This window comes from Leptidea sinapis, chromosome 37, assembly GCF_905404315.1.
Source record: "Leptidea sinapis chromosome 37, ilLepSina1.1, whole genome shotgun sequence".
NCBI lineage: Eukaryota > Metazoa > Arthropoda > Insecta > Lepidoptera > Pieridae > Leptidea > Leptidea sinapis.
In genome coordinates this window covers 7982543-8008331 of record NC_066301.1, presented here as the reverse complement: position 1 = coordinate 8008331, position 25789 = coordinate 7982543, and positions in this window count along the sequence as shown.

Sequence of the window (25789 nt, the reverse complement as noted above, 5' to 3'; positions counted from 1 at the left end):
TAACTCTTAACTCAGATCTTACCCTCATCGTTATTTCAACTCAGATCTTATCCACATCGTAACTCTTAACTCAGATCTTATCCTCATCGTAACTCTTAACTCAGATCTTACCCTCATCGTTATTTTAACTCAGAGCTTATCCTCATAGTAACTCATAACTCAGATCTTATCCTAATCGTATCTCTTACTTAGATCTTACCCTCATCGTAATTTCAACTCAGATCTTATCCACCTCGTTGGTCTTAACTCAGATCTTATCCTCATCGTAACTTTTAACTCAGATCTTATCCTCATCGTAACTCGCCAACAGTAGTCTCGCCACGCGCTCTCAGTGGACGTTTCTGTATCGCCTGCGTTTGCGCTCTTCATTCGTATTCGCGTAAATATTGAAACGTCGCTGTGTAACCAAGCGTTCTACATCAAATAAAATGATTTGTGTTAAGTGTAACGAAAATGTAACTGATGCAATTTTGTGTTCTGTGCGTCGTGGATCTCTTCACTATGCCTTTGCCGGTCTAACGGAAATTGGCTACCGACGCATGAATTCCGACAAAAAGGCTGCATGGAAGTGTCTGACCTGTCGTGTTTTTCGATGTCGCGAAGGCCTTCGACAAGGTATGGCACAACGGCTTAGTATTCAAGCTGTATCAACTGGGAGTGCCAGACAGGCTCGTCCGCATCATACGAGCCTACCTTACTGATCGCTCCTTCCGATATCGAGTGGAGGGCACCCTTTCCTCACCCAGACCCATCAGGTCTGGCGTGCCACAGGGCTCGGTCCTCTCTCCCACTCTTTTCTCGCTCTTCACGGGCGACATTCCCAAGTTTCCGAGTGTCCAGCACGCTCAGTACGCTGGCGACACGGCACTCTACTTTGGATCCAACCGCTCCACCTTGAGCAAGAACATTAAAGTGCTTCAAGCCGCCGTCGATGAACTAGGCAACTGGCTCAGAAAATGGCGGATTGAAGTGAACCCCACCAAGAGTGCAGCGGTACTCTTCGGTAACGCGAATAGCATCCGCGCTAAAAAAAAACCGACCGACGTTATTAAACTGTATGAAACACCCATTCCGTGGGTGAAGGATTACAAATACTTAGGAGTCACGTTCAACAGCAATATGAACTTCAAAAATCATATTGATACGGTATGCAATAGAGCCCGAGTTGTCCTCAGTCGCCTTTATCCACTTGTGTGTGGGCGAAGCAAACTTCCGCTCAAACACAAAGTGACGCTGTACAAAACCATCGTACGGCCCATACTGTCATACGCAAGCATCGTCTTCGCGCACACCCGACCGAGCTACTTACGTCGTTTGCAAGTAGTTCAAAATAAATTCACGCGCATGGCAACCGGAGCCCCGTGGTTCATCCGAAACGTAGACCTTCACAGCGACCTAGAGCTTCCGACGATAGCTCAAAACTTTAAAGAGATCTCGCGACGCTTCTTTGACAAGGCGCCTAACCATCCCAACATCTTGGTTAGGAAGGCATGCGGGTACACCCCCCTTCACCATAGTCTCAACCCAATAAGACGTCCCAGACACGTCACGGTAGACCCGGATGACGACATCACCATCGCGAACGCGACACCCACACAAACACCGACACAGACACGCACACACCGCCTTCGCAGGCGTAGGCGCGGTCAACCACCGCAAACCACTGGCACTCGTCACTCTGACGATGGCCAGCAGCCCGCACCCTAGATACACCACACATTGTTTTGATACCCGACGAGACGTTAGTCCTCGTCCTGCAATCGTTTCACTACACTCACTCACACACGGACTGACTGACGGACTGACATACACCACTTACACAATCACAAACATACATGCACACAAACATTTACACTACTTACATACATACAAACATACATACATACAATCATAAACACATACATACATACAATCATAAACACATACATACACACTTACATACATTACACAAAACATCACCACACTCGCCGGCGAATGTGTTCTTCTCACCTTTTCATCTTTCATCTTCATTTCATCTTCATTTTCATTCTCTCTCCTTCCCACAAGCACACAGCCGGTCTGAGGTTCGAGTCTCCTTAGGAGACGCCCCGCGACTGTTGTGTAGTCATTGCGGCCTCCACGGCCCACGTCCTACTTCGCTGTGAAAGCCAGGGCTGCTAACAGCACAGAGGAGGTTTTCGTCGGTATGGGGCGTCCGCTTACGCGGACACTCGAGTCCGACATATTACGCCCCAGCTACTGCACCTGGATCCTTAAACGAGACAAAAGAAGGTATTGCAGCTGTCCTAAAAGAACTACGAGATTTTCGATCGGATTTTAGTTTAATGAAATTGGACATAAATAATCTCAAATCCGATATTCAAGCGTGCACGAACGGTATTCAAATTATTAACAATAAGTTTACGGAATTGGAAAACCATTTTTCTGACATTGAAGCGTGGTTAATCTATCGATTAACCACGCTTGAGAAAAAGTGTGATGGAATACCTACCTTGCAGTCCGAATTACTTACAATGGGGACCACTATATCAACTCTTTAAATACAGAATGAGGCACGAGAGCAATATTCTAAAATAAACAACATTGAAATTTCAGGTTTGCCATTTAAAAAGGGGGAAAACTTATTAAATATATTATCAAAACTGTTTACTGTCGTCGGACTAAAAATGGACGAAAATTCTATTGACTACATACAGCGGGTGCGTCGATATGTAGCTAGTAGTGGTAACAGTGATGAAGAAAATACCACCAATACGTCCAACACTCCGGCAGTCATTGTTAAGTTCACTCGCCGCATTTATAAAGACCAACTCCTGTCGGCATTACGGGCGCGTAAGGGACTCGTTACTTCCTCTTTAGGTCTCGACGGCCCGGCTTACAACCTATACGTGGGGGATCATCTAACTCCGACCAATAAGCTGTTGCTCAAACGCGCTCGCCAGTTGAAAAAAGATGGGAAAATTGCTTACGTATGGGTTCGAGATTGAAAAATACTGGTGAGAAAAACAGAAACGTCGAAGGTCACGTTGATAAAAAGGAATCTCGATTTAGACAAGATAAAGTGACTAGTGCATAATTATTTTCTTAAGTTATTTTCCTTCTTTTACTTATTATTCACAGTAGATCCTACATTATTTTGTAAATCATGTTATGTAATCGTTATTTTAAGAGTTCAACCTGCAACCACCGACTATAAAGGTATTTATGTTTCATTTAAACTACAAACTACACTACAAAAAAATTTACCTACAAACATTTTTCAGAACAAAACTTTAACTACATGCATTTTTCACTATTTCACAGAAATGAGTCAAGTTTTAAAATTAAGTGTACCGCAATACATCTATAATAGTAATTTATATAATAATTACACAGATACTTATGTAAACATATTTTATTTCCGTCAATGATGTCTAACTTTACGATTAGCGGTTATTATCAAAACGTACAAGGATTACGTACAAAAACACAAAGATTTTATTCACAGGTTGCACAGTCTGATTATGATTTCATTTGTATTACCGAAACGTGGCTAACGTCAAATATTTATGACGGAGAAATCATTGATAATAGATATTTAATTTATCGGAGCGATCGATCAGCTCAGGCGAGCGGATTAGAGCGAGGTGGAGGAGTGATGGTGGCGGTGAATCGCGACTATCTGCCTGTGCGCCAAAACTGGCCATTCCCCCCGCGCGCCTCCTCCGACTGCGTATGGGTTACAATACCGTTGTGTACAAATAATAACAGCAAAAACAAATCATTGCATATTTGTTGTGTTTACATTCCGCATGGGCCTCTGTACAAAGATACACTTTTAAACTTCTTTGAAATTTGTACTCAATTAATTATAGAATAATCTAATGATATTTTTCTTATAACAGGTGACTTTAACGTAACACATGCTCAGTGGTCTAGCACGGATAATCATAATATGCGTCTTGACAATGGTACCGACTCGACGGTGAAGCCACTAAATGAGTTTCTATGTTTTACTGGCCTACAACAATTTAATACTAGTTTTAATTCAAATCAGCGGCTATTAGACCTTATTTTATGCAATAGAAATTGCAATGTTCTCACCAGCGACTGTCCTATTGTTAACGAAGTGGTACATCATAAAGCGTTACAAATTGAGTTAAACTTAATTCGCCCACTCTCTCTTATACCCGCGCCTACTCTTAAACATTGTTTTTTCGACTCGAATTTTGCTGAAATTAATAACGAGTTGTCTAAGATTGATTGGTTTTTGCTATTTTCAAGACGATCATTGGAGGAGTGTATTTTAATTTTTTATGAAATTCTAAATCGTTTGTTAGACACGCATGTTCCAAAGCGCCCTCTACGCACATATTCAAATAAGCCTCCCTGGTATACAGAACCCCTCATAAGATTACTGAATGAAAAGAAAAAGTACCATAAACTATGGAAGACATATGGCAACCCATTAGATTACGACAGTTTTAGATGCATAAGAAAAAGAATTGAAAAATTAGAACGTAGATGCTATAAAAATTACATAATCTCCACAGAAAATAAAATTACGTGTAACCCAAAGTTCTTCTGGTCTTATATGAAGTCAATTTCTGCAAGGAGTGGTCTTCCACAAGTTATGTATTATAAAGGTGTATCGGCTTCAACTGGCACCCAGATATGCGATATGTTTAACGAACACTTCCACTCTGTATTTGAAAAAGCTGGTACCATTGAGCTGCACAATCTTCCACCAGTAAAAAATACAGTTTTTGACATGAATACCATAATTTTAACTAAAGACCTTGTGCATAAATATCTTAAGTCAATCAACATAAATAAGGGAGCCGGTCCTGATGGTATTCATCCAGTTATCATAAACAAATGTTGTCACGAGTTATCTGTTCCTATCACTTTACTATTTGAGAAGTCTCTTCGTGAAGGTTGTGTGCCCTCTATTTGGAAACGTGCGCTTGTTACTCCGATACCGAAAGGAGAAATCAGCTGTGACATTGAGAAGTATCGGCCCATCTCCAAATTATGCCAATTAGGCAAGATATTAGAGAAGATTGTCACCGACCAGCTGTCTGCCGCTGTACGTCGTCATATTAGTATATATCAACATGGTTTTGTAAAAGGTCGCAGTGTTGAAACAAATCTTATATCGTACACTGAAATTATTTTGGAAGCCTTAGATAATAATTACCAGGTGGATGCCGTGTACACTGATTTTGCCAAAGCATTCGATAAAATTTCTCATGAACGCCTCCTCTTGAAACTTTGGCAACTTGGTATACACGGGGATCTTTTTCGCTGGATAAAGTCGTACATTGAAAATCGGTCGCAGGCAGTTGCAGTGGATGGGTATACCTCTCAGTACAGACTCATTACTTCTGGCGTTCCAAAAGGGTCACATTTAGGACCGTTGTTATTTATATTATACCTTAATGATGTCATGGAAAGTGTAAACCGTTCCAATTTACTTTTATATGCCGATGACACAAAAATTTTTAAAGTCATCCGCGATATTGGTGACTGTGATATCTTACAGAGTGATTTAAGTAATTTCGAGACATTTTGTAATCAAAATAACCTCTTTTTGAATACCGATAAGTGTTTTGTTATAAGTTTCAGCAGAAAAAGAGAACCCATACAATTTCAATACAAACTCTTTCAAAAAGAACTAGCCCGCGTTGATCAAATTCGTGATCTAGGTGTAATTATGGATTCTAAAGTCACTTTTGTACCACATATAGATAGCATTATAAATAAAGGTTTTAAATAATTAGGTTTCATACTTCGGGTAGGGAAGCCCTTTAAGAGAGCTTTAACGTACAAGGTGTTGTTTAGTAGTTATGTTCGCAGTCATCTCGAGTTTGCTAGTTCTGTTTGGAATCCATTGTTTAATATCTATGCAAATAAAATAGAAAGGGTCCAGAAATTTTTTTTAAGAGTTCTCGATTATCGTACAGGTCACTTATATATGGATTATGACACCTCACTGAAAAGGCATGAAATATGCTCATTAAGTTGCCGTCGAAATTGTACTGATATATCAATTATTTTTAAAATTATAAATAATATTATCGATTCCCCACCATTATTGTACTCACTGTCTTTTAGAGTACCTCAACGTCGCGAACGAACTTGCCGGAGCAAGCCTCTTTTTGTAATACCTCGCAGTCGCAGAAACTACGCAGAAAACGCATTCATAAGACGTGCTTGCAGGTTGTACAATGATAAGTTATTACACATAGATTTATTAAGTGAATCCCTAAGCAGTTTGAAAGAATCTGCTTTGGAGTATCTTTGAGAAAAATAGTAATCTAAGTTATTTTAAATAGATATGTTGGTTTTCAAAAATGATGTTTATATTAAGTACGTATTTGTTTTATATGAATAAATTATTAATGATGTAGTTTTACAAATGTAAGAAACGGTAGTTCTATAATGTAGGTATGTTGCTCTTCAAAGTTATGTTGATATTGTTTGCTTTAAATAAAATAATTAATTAAGTAGTTATTAAAATTTAAGTAGTGTGTAACTCCTCAAAATTTATATCTATAATTAAGAATTTGTGTTATATAAAATAATTAATGATGCAGTTTTTAAAAATCTAGGAAACTGTAGGTCTATATTTTACTAAGTATTTCTCAGCTAATATAGTTATAAATGACTGTTTGTTTCTGAATAAAATAAATAAAATATTGCACAGTTTACCAGGCCGAACTTTTTGCAATACGCGAAGCCATGCGTGAAATTGAAAAAACCCATAACAGCACCTTCGGCATATACAGTGATTCGAGATCCGCACTCGAGACAATCACTAGTCACCACACAAATCACCCCCTCGCTGCAGATGTTAGGAGGAGCATAAACGTCGTACAAAAGCAGGGCAAGTCGGTTTTCCTTTTCTGGATCAAAGCTCATGCAGGCCTGGTAGGTAATGAGCGTGCTGACCAGCTCGCAAAACAGGCAACAGATTCAAAATGAAACCCGAATACGATCGCTGCCCAATCTCATTTGTCAAACGACAAATTCGTTTGGAATCGCTAGACAAATGGAATTGGAGATACAAAAATAGTGAAACTGAAAATAAGAAAATTAGAGTTAACGGGAATCCTAACGCAAATATTAACGGGCCACGGTGGATTCTCTGCATACCTACACAGATTCAAGTGTAAGAAGAGCCCATCGTGTCCCTGCGAGCCCGAGCAGATTGAAAGCGTCGAACACGTTTTATTTGAATGCCCAATATATGCCAAGGAAAGGTATGAGTCGGAACAAATACTAGGGTTAGATATAGACCAAACAAATGTTAGTACTTTAATTAGTAGTAAAAAATATCAAGTTAAGCTTATAGAATATAGTAAAAGCATAGCCAATAAGGTAGTAATTAAAAATAAAACTATTTAAATAAAAATGTGTAATATTGTTGCGTAGCAACGCTTTGAAGTATATGACAAGAGTTGTCAAACTTCAAGACATTGTTAATTTCCACAGCTCCGTCAGCAATATTCGTAGCTCAGCGGAAAAGTGTTTACTTTAGACGCTGTAGACCCGGGTTTGATACACCTACCAGTGCATGGAATTTTTTGGGTTTTGTAAAGTTAATGGAAATTTCTAGTAAGTTCAGGATCAAATCGAAAAGAAAAAAAGGGATGGAAAATGTGTAAGCAGGATAAAAATAGTTAAAAGAATTTTCTAGTACAATTTAAATTTAAAGATGGAATGGGCAGATCCGGGGGTATATAAGCCGTACTAAGCGTGGCCTACGGCAGTTCTAGTTCAAGAAGAAAAGAAGAAGTAGTGAAAAGTGGAAGTGTTCCAAGAAGAAAAAGATAGAAGAGACCTAGTGTTCGGTGCAGTGTGACGCGTTGAAGGTACTGCCGCCCACAAAGGAACAGCGGCAGACCGGCAAGTGCAAGTTCAGAAAAAGTGAACGCAAATAAAGACTCGTTCCTATAAGCGGAGTATTATTTCCAATCCCTGACCCACTCCCGTGTCAATTGGTGTCAGAAGTGGGATTGTAAAGATGCCATTAGTGCCTAGGATCGAGAAGGGAGTGACCACGCGAGCGGGAGCAGCTGCAGCGGCAGAGGATGAGTCACAAGAAGCATCCATCTCTGGACTCAGTGCGACCGCGTCAGCACCGCAGACACCTGCCGTAGACATCAGCGCGCTCATGCAGCAGATGACCGCCATGATGCAAGAGCAAGCACGCCGACAGGAGGAGCAAGCGCGCCGACAGGAGGAGCAAGCGCGCCGATAGGAGGAGCAAGCGCGCCGACAGGAGGAGCAGCTGCGGGGCTTGCAAGAGGAACAAGCGCGCCGACGGGAGGAGCAAGTGCCCCGAAAGGAGGAGCAAGTGCGCCGACAGGAAGAGCAAGCACGTGAAAGCCTCTCCAAGGAAATTTTATCCGTGGTGCAGAAAAACTCCACCCGGATTGACGCTGTGGAAAAGGAGATCGCCCGTATTGACACTGTAGAAAGGGAGATCGTCCGGATTGACACTGTGGAAAGGAAGATGGGGGAGATGGAAGCAACCATTCATCAGCTCAATAGGAAGTTCGTGTGTGGGGAATCTTCAGCCTGCGGAATCACATCGACCAGAAGTTAGAAAGTACCCCCTTACGACAGCAAGTCTTCTTGGGCCGCCTTCAAACTACAATTAGAGACGGTCAGAAGGGCAAGTGGTTGGAGTGACCAAGAAGCACACTCTGCCCTCACACAAGCACTCCGTGACGAAGCACTTTCCGTATTGGAAGCACTCGGCGCTGGGAAGGAGGAAGAAACCTACACGGACCTTCTTGACGCGTTGGAGGCACGTTATGGCGATAAACACCTTGAGCATGTGTGTCGGGCGCAGCTTAAGGACCGCAGTCAAAGGGCCAACGAAACTCTGCAGCAGTGGTCCGTGGAAGCTGAGAAGCTAGTGCGTAAAGCATATCAGTCGTCGCCAGCTGCAATAGAAGAGATGTTGCTCCAAGTGTTCATCGATGGAATACGGGACGCCGAAGTAAGAGCAGCCGTACGACTGAGTCATCATACTAGCTTGAAGGAAGCGGTGGCACATGCGTTGGAAGTGGAAGCGGTTCGCCACGATGCTCGAGCATTGAGACTCCGCAAAAGTGTACCAGCAGATTCCAGCCGAAGGCAAGCATATAGCCCAGTATGCTATGGGTGTGGGGAGCGAGGACACATTGGGAGCACTTGCCCCAGGCGTGAGAGCATAACGCAAGGTAGGAAGGATGCGGCGATCTCAACGTCACCGCTGGAGCAGCAGGAAAACTAGAAAAGGCCAGGGCAGTGGGGTGGGCACTGGCCGGTAGAAGCAAAGCCCCAAGGATCTTCGTTAAGCAGACATGTGACGGAAACACTTTAGTTATAGAAGGAATGATAAATGGAAAATCTTGCCGTTTCACTTTGGATACAGGAGCCTCACGTACAGTCGTTAGCCAAAGGAGACTAGAGAGCATCGGAAGACGACATATGCGAGAAAATGTAAACTTAACACTCATAGCAGCTACCGGCCAGAGCATACCAGTCCAGGGAGAGAAGATCGTGGCCATGAAAGACGAGACACAGATGACTGCATCATTGGGTTGGATTTGCTTCGAAATCATCAGTGTACGATTAACATGAAACATGGTGTATTGAAGCATGGAGGTGAAGAAATTCCAATAAAAGGTGGAAGTGTTGTGCTTACGAGACACTACTTTAAATCCGAGATCACAGACCCTTGTCCCGGTAGTCCTGCCAAGAGATGACAGAGGAAGACCTTGTAAATGCGGTAAAATAGAAAGAGAGACATCGGAGACGACATGGATCCCAGCTAGGACTGTTGTGGGAAACTCCCAAATTGCGATGGTTCCCGTGTTTAATCCTCATGAGGACCAGCAAATCATTAGAAAAAGGAACAGTGATAGGAGCTTGTGAGGAGATAGCTTGGTTAAGAAAGTGTGAAGAAGGGAGGAAAACCGTAGCTGCAAGCCAGGATGTGAACATACAGAAACTTCTGGATGGCTGTAAGGATAATCTTACCAAGCTACAGTTAATAAAAGCGAGAAATTTCCTGCTACGCTACGCTGGGATGTTCTCGAAGAACGACGGGGATATCGGAAGAACTGGTTTAGTGAAACACAAGATCGACACAGGAGTCACTGTGCCGAGGAGTGGTAGTGCCATGTTGGGTCCTCACGGACACAACCGAATTGGGCCGGCACGCCCGGAGAAATACCACTCCCCCACTCGAAACCGGCGTGAAATAGCGGCTATGCCGCTGTGTTTCGTCCGGTGAGTGGGGTATCCGGAGGCCTACACCCCCCCTCCCAAATACAAATGGCAGCACCGACTAAAACGAGACTACTCCAGGACGGTACCAGGCTATGCAGCCCTGGAGAATCCGTCCCTGAGCGTCCACAATTAGGGCCTGTACCTAACAGTGGTTGCCCAGGCTGCCCCGCGTATTCTGGAGGGGGCAAATCTGCGCTGACTCGGGGCAGACAGAGCAGGAGGCTCAAACCACCCTCCTCCACACTCGCTGTGGACTTTTGCAACATCAGGGGGCTTCGCTCAAATTTAAATGCCGTCCACTTTCACCTGGAGACGGCGAAGCCGGCCCTGCTCTTTTTAACCGAGACACAGATATCCTCCCTGGCTGATTCATCTTACCTTTCCTACCCGGGGTATAATTTGGGAACACTCCTTTATACCACGGGCTGGCTTGTGCGTTTACGTCAGGGAGGATGTCTGTTCTCGACGCCTGAGTTTTCTTGAAGGACAGGACCTATCCATCATCTGGCTGCGTGGAAACTGCGATGACCATCCGCGAATCTACGCATGCCTGTATAGGTCCCATAGCGGTAACGCAGAGACTGACCGGCTCCTCGAACACATCCAAATGGCTACAGATTCCGTGTTGGAGCAGATCCCCAGAGATCGTGTTTCTTGGCGATTTTAACGCCCACCACACCGAATGGCTAAGCTCACGTACCACCGATCATGCAGGGAGATCTGTTCACGACTGCGCCTCAGCATATGGTCTGACGCAACTGGTTATTGCGCCAACGCGAATCCCAGATGTGCAAGATCATACACCTTCACTGTTGGACCTTCTGTTGACCTCACATCCGGACGGCTACCTAGTTTCCATTGACCCTCCTCTGGGATCGTCGGACCACTGCCTGATCCGGAGCACCGTGCCGATCACGCGCCAACACGGCCCCGCTTCTTCGGCTGTCGCCGCGTGTGGCACTATAGGTCAGCAGAGTGGGACGAGATGCGGTGCTTTTTTGCATCCTACCCGTGGAGGCAGATCTGTTTTTCGCTGGGAGATCCAGATGCCGCTGCTGACGCTGTTGCTGATGTGGTACTGCAAGGTATGGAACTCTTCATTCCATCCTCCTCTGTGCCTATCGGTGGCAGGTCCCAACCATGGTTTGACCGCTCCTGCAAAATGGCCTCTCGCCGAAAGCAGGAGTGCTATCATACTTGGGTCAATGCAGTGGTATCTAAGGATGTGAATTCCAGCGAACTTAAAAAACACTTCAATCATGCCTCCAGGTCCTTCAAAAGAGTTATTGCTGACGCGAAGTCGAAGCACATTGGCAGAATTGGCGAGAGACTTGCACGCCTTCCCTCGGGAACTCGTGCGTTCTGGTCGCTCGCCAAGGCTGTCCAAGGAAACTTCTGCCAGCCAGCCATTCCGCCACTGCACAGGGATGATGACTCGCTGGCCCATGACGCGAAAGAGAAAGCTGATCTCCTGGGCTCCCTCTTCGCGTCCAATTCGACTCTGAATGACCAAGGTGCACCACCACCGCATATTCCGCGGTGCGATTCATATATGCCGGAGGTAAAAATCCGGCATGGTGCCGTGCTTAAGGAGCTTCTCACCTTGGACATTCACAAATCAAGCGGGCCCGATGGCATTCCCCCGATAGTGCTGCGGACATGTGCTCTGGAACTGGCGCCGGTCCTTACCCGTCTTTTCCGGCTCTCCTACTCATCAGGCGTAGTCCCGAAATTATGGAAGGCGGCTTTAGTGCACCCGATCTCTAAGAAAGGTGTACGCTCAGATCCGTCCAACTACCGCCCCATTGCCATTACCTCCATTTTCTCCAAAGTAATGGAGTCGATCATCAACCGCCAGCTCTTGGGATACCTAGAGGGGCACCAGCTGATCAGCGACTGCCAGTACGGTTTCCGTCAGGGTCGCTCAGCTGGTGATCTTCTTGCGTACCTCACCCATAAATGGGCGCAAGCGGTTGAGTCGAAGGGAGAGGCGTTGGTGGTGAGTTTGGACATAGCGAAGGCCTTCGATCGGGTGTGGCATAAAGCGCTTATAGCGAAACTGCCATCCTATGGGCTTCCCGAGAAGTTGTGCAAATGGGTCACTAGCTTTTTGGCTAATCGGAGCATCAAGGTTGTTATCAACGGTGCACGCTCCGACTTAAAACCCATAAACTCTGGTGTCCCGCAAGGCTGTGTGCTATCCCCTACGCTGTTTCTTCTGCATATCAATGGATATGCTGCAAATCAGCAATATTCATTGCTATGCAGCACGGGGTATGCTTTCTACACCGGCCGTGCCAACACATCCCGGGATAGCGTCGACGAGAACCGGATCAAACTTGTGTCTGAAATCGAGACTATGCTTTGCAAAGTCTCGGAATGGGGCCGACAAAATTTAGTCCAATTCAACCCCAAGAAGACACAAGTTTGTGCGTTCACCACTAAAAAGTCTCCCTTTGTCGTATCCCCTCGATTCGAGATCACTCCTCTAACTGCCACAGCCTGTATTGGCATACTTGACGTCGATATATCGAGCGACGTTCAGTTCCGTGGTCACATGGAAGAGAAGGCCAAACTGGTCTCTAAAAAGCTTGGTGTACTCAGTAAGGCGAGACAGTACTTCACTAAAAGCCACCGCCTGCAACTTTATAAGGCGCAAATTTGGCCTCACATGGAGTACTGTTCTAACCTCTAGGCGGGTGCTCCCCAGTACCAGCTTCTTCCATTTGACCGCATACAACGAAGAGCGGCTCGAATCATCGACGATCAAGTCATCTCCGATCGGCTTGATTCTCTAGCATTGCGTAGAGATGTGGGTTCTCTCTGCATCTTCTACCGCATTTATCACGGGGAGTGCTCAGAGGAGCTGTTCGGATTGATTCCAGCGGCCGAATTCCACCATCGGACATTACGTGCAAAGTACTATCCGCATCACGTAGACGTCTGGCATTCCACAACCGCGCGTTTTCTTCGAAATTTCTTGCCTCGCACAGCCACTTTGTGAAATCAACTACCGGCAGCGGTCTTCCCGAACAGAAACGACTTAGGGACCTTCAAGAAAAAAGCATACTCCCACCTTAAAGGCCGGCAACGCATTTCTTGACACACCTGTTGCTGCGGATGTCCATGGGCGGTTGCCTCACCTCTCCCCATCCCGTGAGCCTCTTGCCCGTTTGCCCCCTCTCATATAAAAAAAAAAATACGGCAATGACCAAGACGTATTCCGTTTGCACGTGAGCAAGAAGTGGAAGACATGATTCGGGATATGAAAGAAAATGGTGTGATAGAACCGTCATCGAGTCCATGGTGTTCTCCAGTGGTTCTGGTGAAGAAGAAGGATGGATAACTAGATTTTGTGTAGACTATCGGCGTTTGAACGATGCAACTAAGAAAGACAGTTATCCATTGCCAAGAATCGATGACACATTAGATTCACTTTGTGGCATTACGTGGTTCTCTACTCTTGCTTTGAAAAGTGGCTACTGGCAAGTCGATCTGGACCCTAAAGACAAGGAGATGACGGCTTTTTCAACCAGAAAAGGGTTATGGCAGTTCAAAACAATGCTCTTCGGATTATGCAACGCCCCAGCTACTTTCGAAAGGTTGATGGAGCATGTGCTGGCAGGTATGTTGGGAGAAACCTGCCTTGTCTACTTGGATGACTTAATCATTATGGGACGAAGTTTTGAAGATCATCTTAAGAAGCTCGAAAACGTCTTCGCAAAACTGCAGGGCGCTAACTTGAAGTTGAGTCCAAAGAAATGTCCCACCTTTCAACGTCAGGTGAATTACTTGGGGCACGTTATCTCGGAGCAAGGCGTTGCGACGGATCCTGCCAAGATAAGTGCTGTCAAGGACTGGCCGACGCCGACAGAAAAGACACATGTGAGAGCATTTCTAGGACTATGCTCTTATTGTCGAGGCTTTGTGAAAGGGTTTTCCGATGTTGCTAAGCCCTTACATCGACTGACGGAGGAGAAAAGAGCCTTTTCCTGGGATGAAGAATGCGAGCAAGCTTTCTTAGAGTTGAAGAAACGACTATGTGAATCACCTATCCTCGGATATCCTGACACAGAGGGAAGATTCATAGTGGATGCTGATGCTAGCAACACTGGAATCGGTGGAGTACTATCTCAGAAGAGAGGAGATCAAGAAGTTGTAATTGCATACTTTAGCAAATCTTTATCGAAGCCGGAGAGAAACTACTGTGTAACTCGTAGGGAGTTACTGGCCGTGGTAAAGACATTACAACATTTCAAAAAGTACTTGTTGGGTCGCAAATTCCTCGTAAGGACTGAGCATGCCGCCTTGAAGTGGTTACTAAAATTCAAGAATCCGGAAGGACAAGTGGCCAGATGGATTGAGCAACTTCAAGAGTATGACTTTGAAATCGAGGAGGAAAAAGTCATGGAAATGCAGATGCGTTATCTAGAAGAACTTGTCCGATGGAATGCAAACATTGCATTCGTCAGGAGGAGAAATAGAATTTTATAATCCGGCTGATCAGAACAGATCCGATCGACGAGAACTGGAGCAACGATGCAATGAGGAGAGCTCAGGAAAATGATAAGGATCTTCAACCACTTTTACATTGGCTTGCAAGTGGATCACTTAAACCAAAATGGTCTGAAGTGGCTAGACACAGTACGGCTACTAAGAGTCTCTGGGCACAATGGAACAGTTTGGTGATACATGACGGGCTGCTCTGCCGGAAATGGGAAACCCCGCAAGGAAAGGATTGCCATCTGCAATTGGTCGTTCCCAGGGAGAAGGTGAACGAGATTCTGAGAGCTTATCACGATGGTTCTTCAGGTGGACATTTGGGAATAAGAAGAACTCTCATAAAAATTAAGATGAACGATTTTACTGGTTGCATTGCCGTGATGATGTGGAAGACTGGTGCCGTAAATGCAAGAGTTGTGCAGCTGTCAAAGGACCTCAGTCCCGGAGCAGAGGAGCTATGAAATTGTATAATGTTGGGGCTCCGTGGGAGAGAGTAGCTCTGGCCATAGCCGGACCGTTTCCAGTCACCAAAGCTGGAAACCGTTACATAATGGTGGTGATGGATTATTTCACGAAGTGGCCGGAAACATTTGATCTACCGAATCAAGAAGCAGTTACCGTTGCGACGAAGCTGGTGAATGAAGTTTTCTGCAGATTTGGTGTGCCTTTGGAGATGCACAGTAACCAAGGGCGGAACTTCGAGTCACAAGTATTTCAAGAAGTTTGCAAGATCTTGGGAATCCAGAAGACCAGAACTACACCATATCATCCACAATCGGACGGAATGGTAGAGAGGTTTAACCAAACATTGGAGCGACATCTGGCAAAAGTAGTGGACAGTCATCAGGATAACTGGGATGAGTACATTCTACTGTTTCTTATGTCGTATAGAAGCGCAATACACGGGTCGACAACGGTAACTCCTGCGTACGCCAATTTCGGAAGGGAATTGAAATTGTCAGCTGATTTACTCTTAGGCTGTCCACCGGATACTCCAAAAAGTATAACAGAATATGTGGATGAGTTACGGAAAGAGATGGTTGACATCTACGAGGAAATTAGAACAACTGGGCTTAAGGCAAGTGAACGGATGAAGACCCGCTACGATCTAAGAGCTAATATTCCTAGTTTTGAAGAGGGAACCCTGATTTGGTTACACAATCCTATAAGGCGAAAGGGGAAGTCTCCGAAGCTCCAATCAAGTTGGGAGGGACTATACAAAGTAATCACAAGGATAAATGATGTGACTCTCAGGATCCAGCGTACCCCTCGAAGTCCCCCGAAAATCGTACATGTCGATCGGGTGGCTAAGTACTACGGAAGCAACGATGATCGGCAAGATCATGTCTTGGGTGGGGGCAGTGTTGCGTAGCAACGCTTTGAAGTATATGACGAGAGTTGTCAAACTTCAAGACATTGTTAATTTCAACAGCTCCGTCAGCAATATTCGTAGCTCAGCGGAAAAGTGTTTTTATTTTAGACGCTGTAGACCCGGGTTCGATACACCTACCAGTGTTTGGAATTTTTTGGGTTTTGTATAGTAAATTGAAATTTCTAGTAAGTTCAGGATCAAATCGAACAGAAAAAAAGGGATGGAAAATGTGTAAGCAGGATAAAAATAGTTAAAAGAATTTTCTAGTACAATTAAAATTTAAAGATGGAATGGGGGAATCATTTTGAAAATGGAACAGATCCGGGGGTATATAAGCCGTACTAAGCGTGGCCTACGGCAGTTCTAGTTCTGACTCGAAAGTGTGAAGAAGAAGAAAAGAAGAAGTAGTGAAAAGTGGAAGTGTTCCAAGAAGAAGAAGATAGAAGATACCTAGTGTTCGGTGCAGTGTGACGCGTTAAAGGTACTGCCGCTCACAAAAGGAACAGCGGCAGACTGGCAAGTGCAAGTTCAGAAAAAGTGAACGCAAATAAAGACTCGTTCCTATAAGAGGAGTATTATTTCCAATCCCTGACGCACTCCCGTGTGAATATATATATATTAAAGTATATATAGTATTAGCATTATGTAAATAAATCTCAAAAAAGTAATGTAATATAGAGTACCGACTTATAATAATATAAGTAAAAATGTAAATATATTATGTAAAATACTGTTAAAAATTTGAACTTTGTAATACCTAGTTAATAAATATAACGAAGGGCCCTGATAAAAACATCGGGGGTTTAGCTCGTGGAAGGAGGAAAACTTCGAAATCGCTCAGACTCCGGTTGGGGGAAAAGTAGACACCATATATGGTAATTTCCCCCCAATCTGCAGCCACATATCCCGCACCCTTGTCTCTTAGCGACAAGGGTGGCGAATGAGCCGCCGTGGAACCGACGATTGCTACAGAACCGTCCCGATCGCCCACCCAGTTTGGGCAGGGAGGAACATAGTAGGGCTCTGCAGCTACGGCAATACCAAAAGACCACTACGCCAAAGTTTGCAGGAAGAGGTCCTGCGCACTGGCGCAGTGGTTCAGGTTCATCTGGACAAAGAGGCTGGAGACTTGGTCCATTATTGGACTGTCTCTACAGCCTCCTTCATGGGCAACGGCGTCTCAAGAATTCCGGAGGCAGCCTGGGCCGCCTGGCTCACCCCCGAAGTCTTCTTGGGAGCTTGGGCAGGCTTGCAACCTCCCTGTCCCGTCAGGTGATTGGCAGGCAAGTTGCCCGCCACACATGCTGCACAGTGAGGGGCAGCAGAGCATCCCACCGCCTTGTGCCCGGGTTGACCGCAACGAAAGCAGAGTCCGCTGCTGTCAAAGAGGCTCGTGCAGTTGGCACGAGTGTGTCCTGATCCAAGGCATTTAAAGCACCTCATCGATCTCGCCGCCAGAATTGTGATCCTGGCATTGACGAAACCGACAAGGATCTTGCCTGCGTCCGCTAAGGTTTTGGCAGCTGCCACTGGGCAGCTGACCCACACCGCACCAAGGCCACCTTGACCGGGACGGATGGTGCCGACTCTTATATTGTCCGAGGAGCAACCCGTCTTCGACTGGATTGCCACTCGGACATCGTCGACAAAGACGGAGTCATCCAGGCCCGAGATGCGCATCTCCGCGCATTTGGTGGGCCTGGCGACCCGCACTCCTTCAGAATCCGCTAAAACACTCCGCAGTTTCTGGGCGAATGTATCAGCGGTCTTTGCGCCATCGGCCCCGGGAAACTCGAGGACTCGAGCCCCCGTCTGAGCGAGGCGCAGGCGTGCACCTACGCTTCCGAATTCAGACGCAAGGGTGTCTCGCGCCTTCTTGATGACTGCAGCGTAGGTGAGACCTTTGCCAGCCGCCTCCGGCAGCACCGTCACCACTACACCTGCCGTTTTCGGCGTCTGTAGCTTTCGGGTCCTCTTAGTTTTCGTAATTACTGCCTGGGGCTGTGAGGAGGGGTTTGTCTTTTTCCTCCCCCTGGATTTTTTGGCACTTTTCACAACCGTCCAGCCATCATTTTGGGAGGCAAACGAGGATGGGCCAGGCTCAGTTTCCGTAATAGCAGGGGCACGACCTGCCCTTGGAGCAGCCTTGATCGAGCGTGTTGCTTTTGTTTTTGGAGCAACGGCTGATGCTGGCGGTGGTGTAGCTGCCGAATTAGTCACTAGGACACCACCTCCAGAGATGGGAAGCTGTCTCGGGACCGGAGCGGGCTTCGGTTGGGATGAAGCGAGTGGCGGCCGGACTATAGGTGCTGGAGGTAGCCAAGCCTCCAAACCGGCGAGCCGCCCGTCCATCATCCTCCAAACTGCGTCAATTACTTGACGCAGGTGTGCGTCCGATGGCGTAGGGGACGGAGCAGTCTGTTGCGGAACAGAATTCGGCTGCTCCGGGTGCTCTGGCCGCGCTCGTGCTTGAAATTGGGCGAATTGTGCACTCAGGTTAGCGACCTTCTCTGTCAGGCGCTCATTCGCAGCTCGAAGACGAACCACGTCCTCCACGAGTGCGTCCACTACACTGGAGATCGTCGCTGAGGAGTCCTTTAGGGCCTTAACAATGGGACCCTTAAGGTTAGTGGACTTGGTGGCCACTTTGTTGATGATAGCCACCGCATAGCTCATCCTCTCCTGTAAAGAGGGGAATCAGAATCCCCCACCACCGGCGCCCGGATCTTCTCCAGAAGATCAGCAATTTCCTCTTCGGCGACGATCTCGCCTTCTACACGAGCCCTGTTGTAGGCCCCCGCTCTCGAGAACGCGGAACCTGCTGGGGCCGGGACCGGGGTACGTGACCGCCCTCTTAGGCTACTTGCCACCTTAGGAGGCAAGAAGCCTTGGGGTGAGTCACGCTCCTCTTCCCTCGGGTGACCCCGCTTGCGGATCTCGGCATCAAGCTCCGCATTTCCGCCCATTGTGTCTGATGACAGTGGTGTAGGAGACCGTCCTCTCAAGATCCCATCGACCTTCGAGCGGAGGCGCTCTGATTTCCGACTACCTCTCCGAGCGTCTGCTAGGGGCTCCTCTAATAGAGTCACCTCGATTTCGTCCAGATCTCGACTCGATTTGTGCCCAACCGAGGGGTCCGCAGGTACCCCGGCTGGGAGTGCGCTTGCGACTGAACTACCACTAGCACTAGCCACGCATCCCCTGGCCACGCACTAGAGCACGGGATTCGGGTTGATTTTTTAAAGAGGTTTTCTTCCTCACCGTCCGGGTGGCTAAGCTAAGACGGGCTTACTGACGGTGGCAGGAAAGCTAGGTTTTCCCACCTGCTCGGAGGAAAGTCGAATGCACACCGAGCCCGTCCTCGATGCTCAACTATGAGCCCAAGTCAGGTTGCGTCCCAAATAGTTCTTAAGGAAAGAACTAGTTGGGAGCAGCCTCCCTAAGTCCAGTTGGCTTCCCCAAGGTGCTGGATTGCACCCCAGGTACTGAGCCCTTCCGCCACGACAAGGCCTGGACCCCGTGGGAATAGACACCCACAGGTGGAAGGAAACCTAACCTAACCTAACCCAGTCTGGTTCAAACCACCAGTGTGAGTGTCACGATTTTAAGCCGCTCCACGCTCGAAAAATAGTAAAACTAGGTGTTTTAGCGAAAAGTTATGCAAATGATATATCGTTAGATGACCGTTAGATCTAGTGAACAGTGTAAATTTGGTAAATATCGGTGCGGTGCACTTTTGGAGAAATTACGACCAAAAAACTAAAAACTCAAACTTTAAAACGGATACAGTGCGCGAACAAGATCGGCGACATTACTTTTTCAACTGCAGGCCTGTGTATACTGTCTGCCCCATCTTTGGAGACCACTCCCTGATTTTTCAGGTGAGGACCCGAAGTAGGGGAGACAAAAAACCATCCCGGAGGAGTGCCATCTCGGCCACCTGAAGAGCCTCGAAAAATCATAGGACACCAAAACGTCGCCTTAGAAGAGCCCTTTAATAGGACACAAAGCTCGAAAAAATTTACCAAAATTTGGACCATAAACTAGCCTTTTTGCGGTTGTGAACTCTCCAGACTAAATTTGTAACACAAAAAACAACAGCAGTGTGATATCTTTTAACCTAGTGTTATATACTGTTAAAAAGAACATTCAACGTTCTATCTGGTGATATATAGTTTTCTTACATAAAGCAACAGTGTGAAGTACAAAACACTATACAAAGTTACTTACTGCAGCCACTTTCGGAAAAAAAATCCTATGAAAATTTGTTTTGACTTACAAACTAGAAAATATATTCATGTGGCATATCACTAGATGAGCGCTCAAGAGCTCCAGCGAACAGTAAAAGTCCCGTGTAATTTGGTGCATAATTGGATTTTTAAATAATAAAAAACCAACTACAAAAATTTCAAAAATTCATAATTCAACAAAACAATCGCTAATACCACATTTTTAAATTTAGTCCATGTATAGATAATCAAGATTGATGTTTACTCCAAATTTCAAAATTGGTTGCCCGTAAATAAAAAAGTTGTAAATTTTTGAAATTTAAGGGTTAACACGGGGTGCAGTTCCCCCTGTAGTAGACATCTGTTTTTGTTATAAATTGTTAAAAAGTAATTAAAATATTCGGCAAAAATTTTTTCAAAATTTTTACAAGCTATTTTATAATTTTATTTCAAATTTTTATGTAAAATATCCAGTTTTTTTTGTAAAAGTATTAGCCAGGGATACAAATAAAAATAAATTACAAATAAATTTAAACTCTCAGTGAAAGCAGCTATAAAACAAGCCCAAACACGGGGCATTTCGGCCTTTTAAAATAGAAGTTACCCAAACACGGTCATCTGGTCGGCCATATTGGCCGCCATATTGGAAATATAAAAAACTGCATAACTCTGTCATCCGTGATCGTAAGGAGACGAGATTTTGTATATTATTCTTCCCCCCTTTTAAGCCATTTGCTCCGCAGGTTTTTAGTCACAAAAATTCTGACGACTCTACAAGTAGAGTCAATATTGTGGACACATAGAGCTGGACGTGCCGAGCTCGGGGAACCCTCGCACGGCTTTGTGCGGTATCAGGATCTAGAGATACACGCAAATCTGACTTATGGCCGCCATATTGGCCGCCATATTTGAAAATTAAAAAACGCTGTATCTCGGCTTCCAGGCATCGTAGGAGAACGCGGTTTTCATTGTTAGACTCGGCATCGGACGCTCTATAGTAATGTAATAACTTTAGAGAAAATATTTTGGGTTTTATTTTTATTGCACTACTGTAATCTGGTATAAATTCGTTAGCATAGTGGCTATAGTTTGTTGTTAAAAATTGACCAATACCATTTTTGGTGACTGAAAAGTACTGGTTTATTGCCAGTATCAATTTGTGTTAGTATATAAATTGTTAGTATTAAGTTTGACCTTTACCCTTTTGGTACTGTCACTAATTATAAAAATAGTTTAGTCTTAAGCAACCATTTAATAATTTTATTTCCGTTTATTGACAGTGACTGCGACAAATATCTTCAACCTCTAAAACTTATACAAACTGTAGATATTTGTTGCTTACCGACTTACTGACGACTACCTCCAACTAAGACTGACAAGAAGATCCGTACACCTGGGAAATCAAATGAGACAACAGGCAAATCCTCGCCAGTAGCTCCGACTGCATTGCGGTTCTCTCTTTCCCCGCCACGGACCTCACATGTGAGGAAAAGTATTGGTGACTGGGAAACCTCAAAACTTAAAAACCAAGTAGTACCAGAGACAAAAACAACAAAGACCAAACTGACGACCCCCTCCACGGAAATTAAAGTCCAATCCAAACCGTCTTATAAAACCAAGACTGCCGAGGCTAAAGCCTATCTATCGAAGGCCAAAGCACACCTAAACAACAGTCGCAATTTGAAGAGCAAAATAAAGGCCGAAGTGACAGACGCAATCGAAAAACTATACCATATGGTCAAAGACCTCGAGTGTAAGATAGATTCACGGGAAACTACAAAGAACGATGAGACCCCGACTATCAAAAATTTTGAAGAACAAAACAAGCTCATACTGCGAGAAATGAGAGAGAACATGCAGCAGATGGAAAAACTAACCGAACTTGTAGAGGAGCAGCACGAACGTCAAGAAGGGTCAACAACCTATGCAGGCATAACAGCCGGCAAAGCGAGAAACCAATCAGCCAGAGGCACACTACACTTAGTCGTGGTCACCTCCAATGATGAGAAGGAAACCGGCGATGAGGTCCTTGAGAGAGTCACGAAAGTGGTGGACGCCAAGGAAGGTTGGATTTAGGTCGAGAAAGTTAGAAAAGCAAAGGATAGAAAGGTAATATTGGGGTTCAAAGATGGCCGCCGCTCATAATTATGATTTCAGTAATATGGATTTCGTGTCCGAGGTTCTCGAGGGTGCAGAGAACGATTTTGTGATCATATTTGAAATCCAAGATGGCCGCCGCACAAAATTATGATTTCAGCAATATGGATATCGTGTCCGAGGTTCTCGAGGGTGCAGAGAACGATTGTGTGATCATATTTGAAATCCAAGATGGCCGCCGCACAAAATTATGATTTCAGCAATATGGATATCGTGTCCGAGGTTCTCGAGGGTGCAGAGAACGATTGTGTGATCATATTTGAAATCCAAGATGGCCGCCGCACAAAGTTATGATTTCAGCAATATGGATATCGTGTCCGAGGTTCTCGAGGGTGCAGATAACGATTTTGTGATCATTTTTTAAATCCAAGATGGCCGCCGCATAAAATTATGAATTCAGCAATATGGATATCGTGTCCGAGGGTGCAGAGAACGATTGTGTGATCATATTTGAAATCCAAGATGGCCGCCGCACAAAATTATGATTTCAGCAATATGGATATCGTGTCTCATACGTCGATAAAAAAGATTTACTTCAAGAATGCATAAAAAATACTATCACAGTAATTCCGTACTCTAGCACAACTGTAAGTTTTAAAAAATATTACGCGGTACTTCTGGGTCGGTGGTCGTTGACCCACATCGCTCGGTTCATTCTCAGCCATGCCCGACGCCTGTGTCGCATGGGCGTACCTATCGAATCTAACGTTCGCGCAATTTTTACCTAAAGTGTTGGGAAAACCTCGCCGTAAATTGAAGATGACGAAACCGTTTTTGTAACGCTTCAATACGTCTAATGTATATATTGTTCCACACTTGTGAGGCGTATTCTAAGTGACTTCTAACATATGCACAGTATAATATTTCTATGGCTTTAATGGAATTAAATTCTGAAGACATACGTAAGATAAAACCTAAGGATTTCGATGCCTTACTTATTATCGATCTAATGTGATCGCCAAATATTAATTTATTATCAAATACAATTCCTAGGTCGCGAATTGAGTGGACTCTTTTTAGAAACGAATTTTTTAATTTATAATTGAAAGAAATGTGAGTAGATTTTGTTGTATATGAAGTTATGTAACATTTATTGACATTTAAATCTAATTCATTTTCTAAGCAATAATGTTCAAATCTATCGAGATCATCCTGAAGGTGTTGTGCACATTTAAGTGATCTGATAGGAGATATTATCATGATGTCGTCAGCATAAAATAATATTTTTGAATTTAGAAAGCATGAAGAAATATCGTTTATAAATATATTAAAAAGAAGGGGACCTAGAAGTGATCCTTGGGGATCAAGGATCAGGAGATGAGATCAGGATTGTTGACGATGCGTAGCCTTGTAGTACGACGGTCTGGCACCTGTTTTGTACATATGATGTAAACCATCTGTACAGGTTACCACGTATACCTACAGACTGCAACTTGCGCAATATTAGTAAGTAGTCAATTCTTTCGAAACATGTACTTTAATCTGTATATATGACATCAACTTGTGAAGTTTCTGACATATGGACAGCCAGATAGTCGCTACGTCCTTTCAAGTCGTCCTTTCAAGAATCCATGTTGCTCTGAGCTAAAAGTGTGTTTTAAGCAATCATATAATTGCTTATAAACAACTCTCTCTAAAACTTTGGCAAATAAGCATAATTTAGAAACAGGTCTATAATATTGTAACTTGTATCTTTAGGGCCTTTTTTGTGTATCGGAGTAATGTAAGCCGTTTTCCAAATTTTAGGTACCACTCCCTCTGATAGAGAGCGTTTGAACAACAAGGTGAGGGGAATGACAAGACTCCTGGCACAATTTACAACAAACATTGCAGGAATGTTATCTGGGCCAGCAGGTTTGGCCAGATTCAGTGATTTTAATAATTTATACAATTCCGGGGGCAATACTTCAACATCATTAATATCTGTTTTAGTAAAATTATTATTTGCAATTTCAGGTGTAGAGTAGTCATCATAACTATTATTTAGGAAATTGGAATAAAAGTAATCGTTAAACATATTGCCGATGTCTTCCCCATGGTCTGAGGAGTGCTCCCCAAAGCATAAAACCGCGTAAAAGCTATTGTGGATTTTAGATTTTATGCATGACCAAAAAGCTCTTGGGTTTGTGCAGATATTTTTTTCTATACTGGAAGTATAATCTGAGAACATGTTCTTTTCTAAGGCTTTACTACGTTCCCTGAGAGTTATAAAGGAATTGAAGTCTGATCTGTTACCATACATCTTGTATTTAGAATGGAACTTGTATTTCTCTTTTAGAAGGAGGATATTTACATGATGTCATAATTATTTTTGAGGGTATATACTGATATCTTAAGTATAGTTCGAGATGCCAATCAATAATTATACTCAGCTTTGATAAAATTGAGTCATAATCACCCGAATTATATAAGAACTTTATGTTGGGCCGAGGTCTTAAAGTAGGAAGCTGCATAAAGTCGGCTAAAATACAGAGAGCTGGGTGATGCTGGTCCTCAGGTACTAGGGGGTTACGACAGGAAGAGAGAAATACTTCACTATTGCAAAAAATTAAATCTAATATTCTGTCATTTACGTTAGGTATGTGGTTATATTGCAATTAGTTACTTAAATTAATTATATCAAAAAATTCTACTTGTTGTGGGCCTTGTACATGAAAAACAATATTGGACGAATTTTCATTTCATTGATTCCACCTTAGGTTCTGCATTTTGAAATCTTCTAGTAATATAAACTTATCGCGTGGGTTATTTAAAATAAAGATCGGTAAGGTGTTCCGAAAAGTATTTTAATTGTACAGATCATGAGTTACCTGAACTTTGGTTACAAAAATAAGCAATACATAAATGCAATTTATACTTAATTACAGGCTTACGGCATTGCAATGTCAGCGCCACCCATATATCCTCAACATTCGAGCACCAGTCACTGCGACATTCGGAAGCCAGCTCTCGTAATACCCCGCCCCCCAAAGTGTGATCGTTCACATACTCGTAAACCCTGCTTACACCCTGTAGGCCCACGTAGGTGGTACATGTACGCTTCTTTGCTGCAGCAACGAAGTCATCTTTTAGGTATCTGTTATGAACCGAAACTATAATGTTCATATTATGCTTGTCATTGCACATAGAGACTCTTGAAATGTAGTTTATTTACTCTTTGGCATGCATCCAATATGGCTCCCTAGATTGTCAAAAACCTCAAAGAGATTTTCAGATGGACGCATAGGCACACCCTTTACTTCTACATTGTTCATCCTAG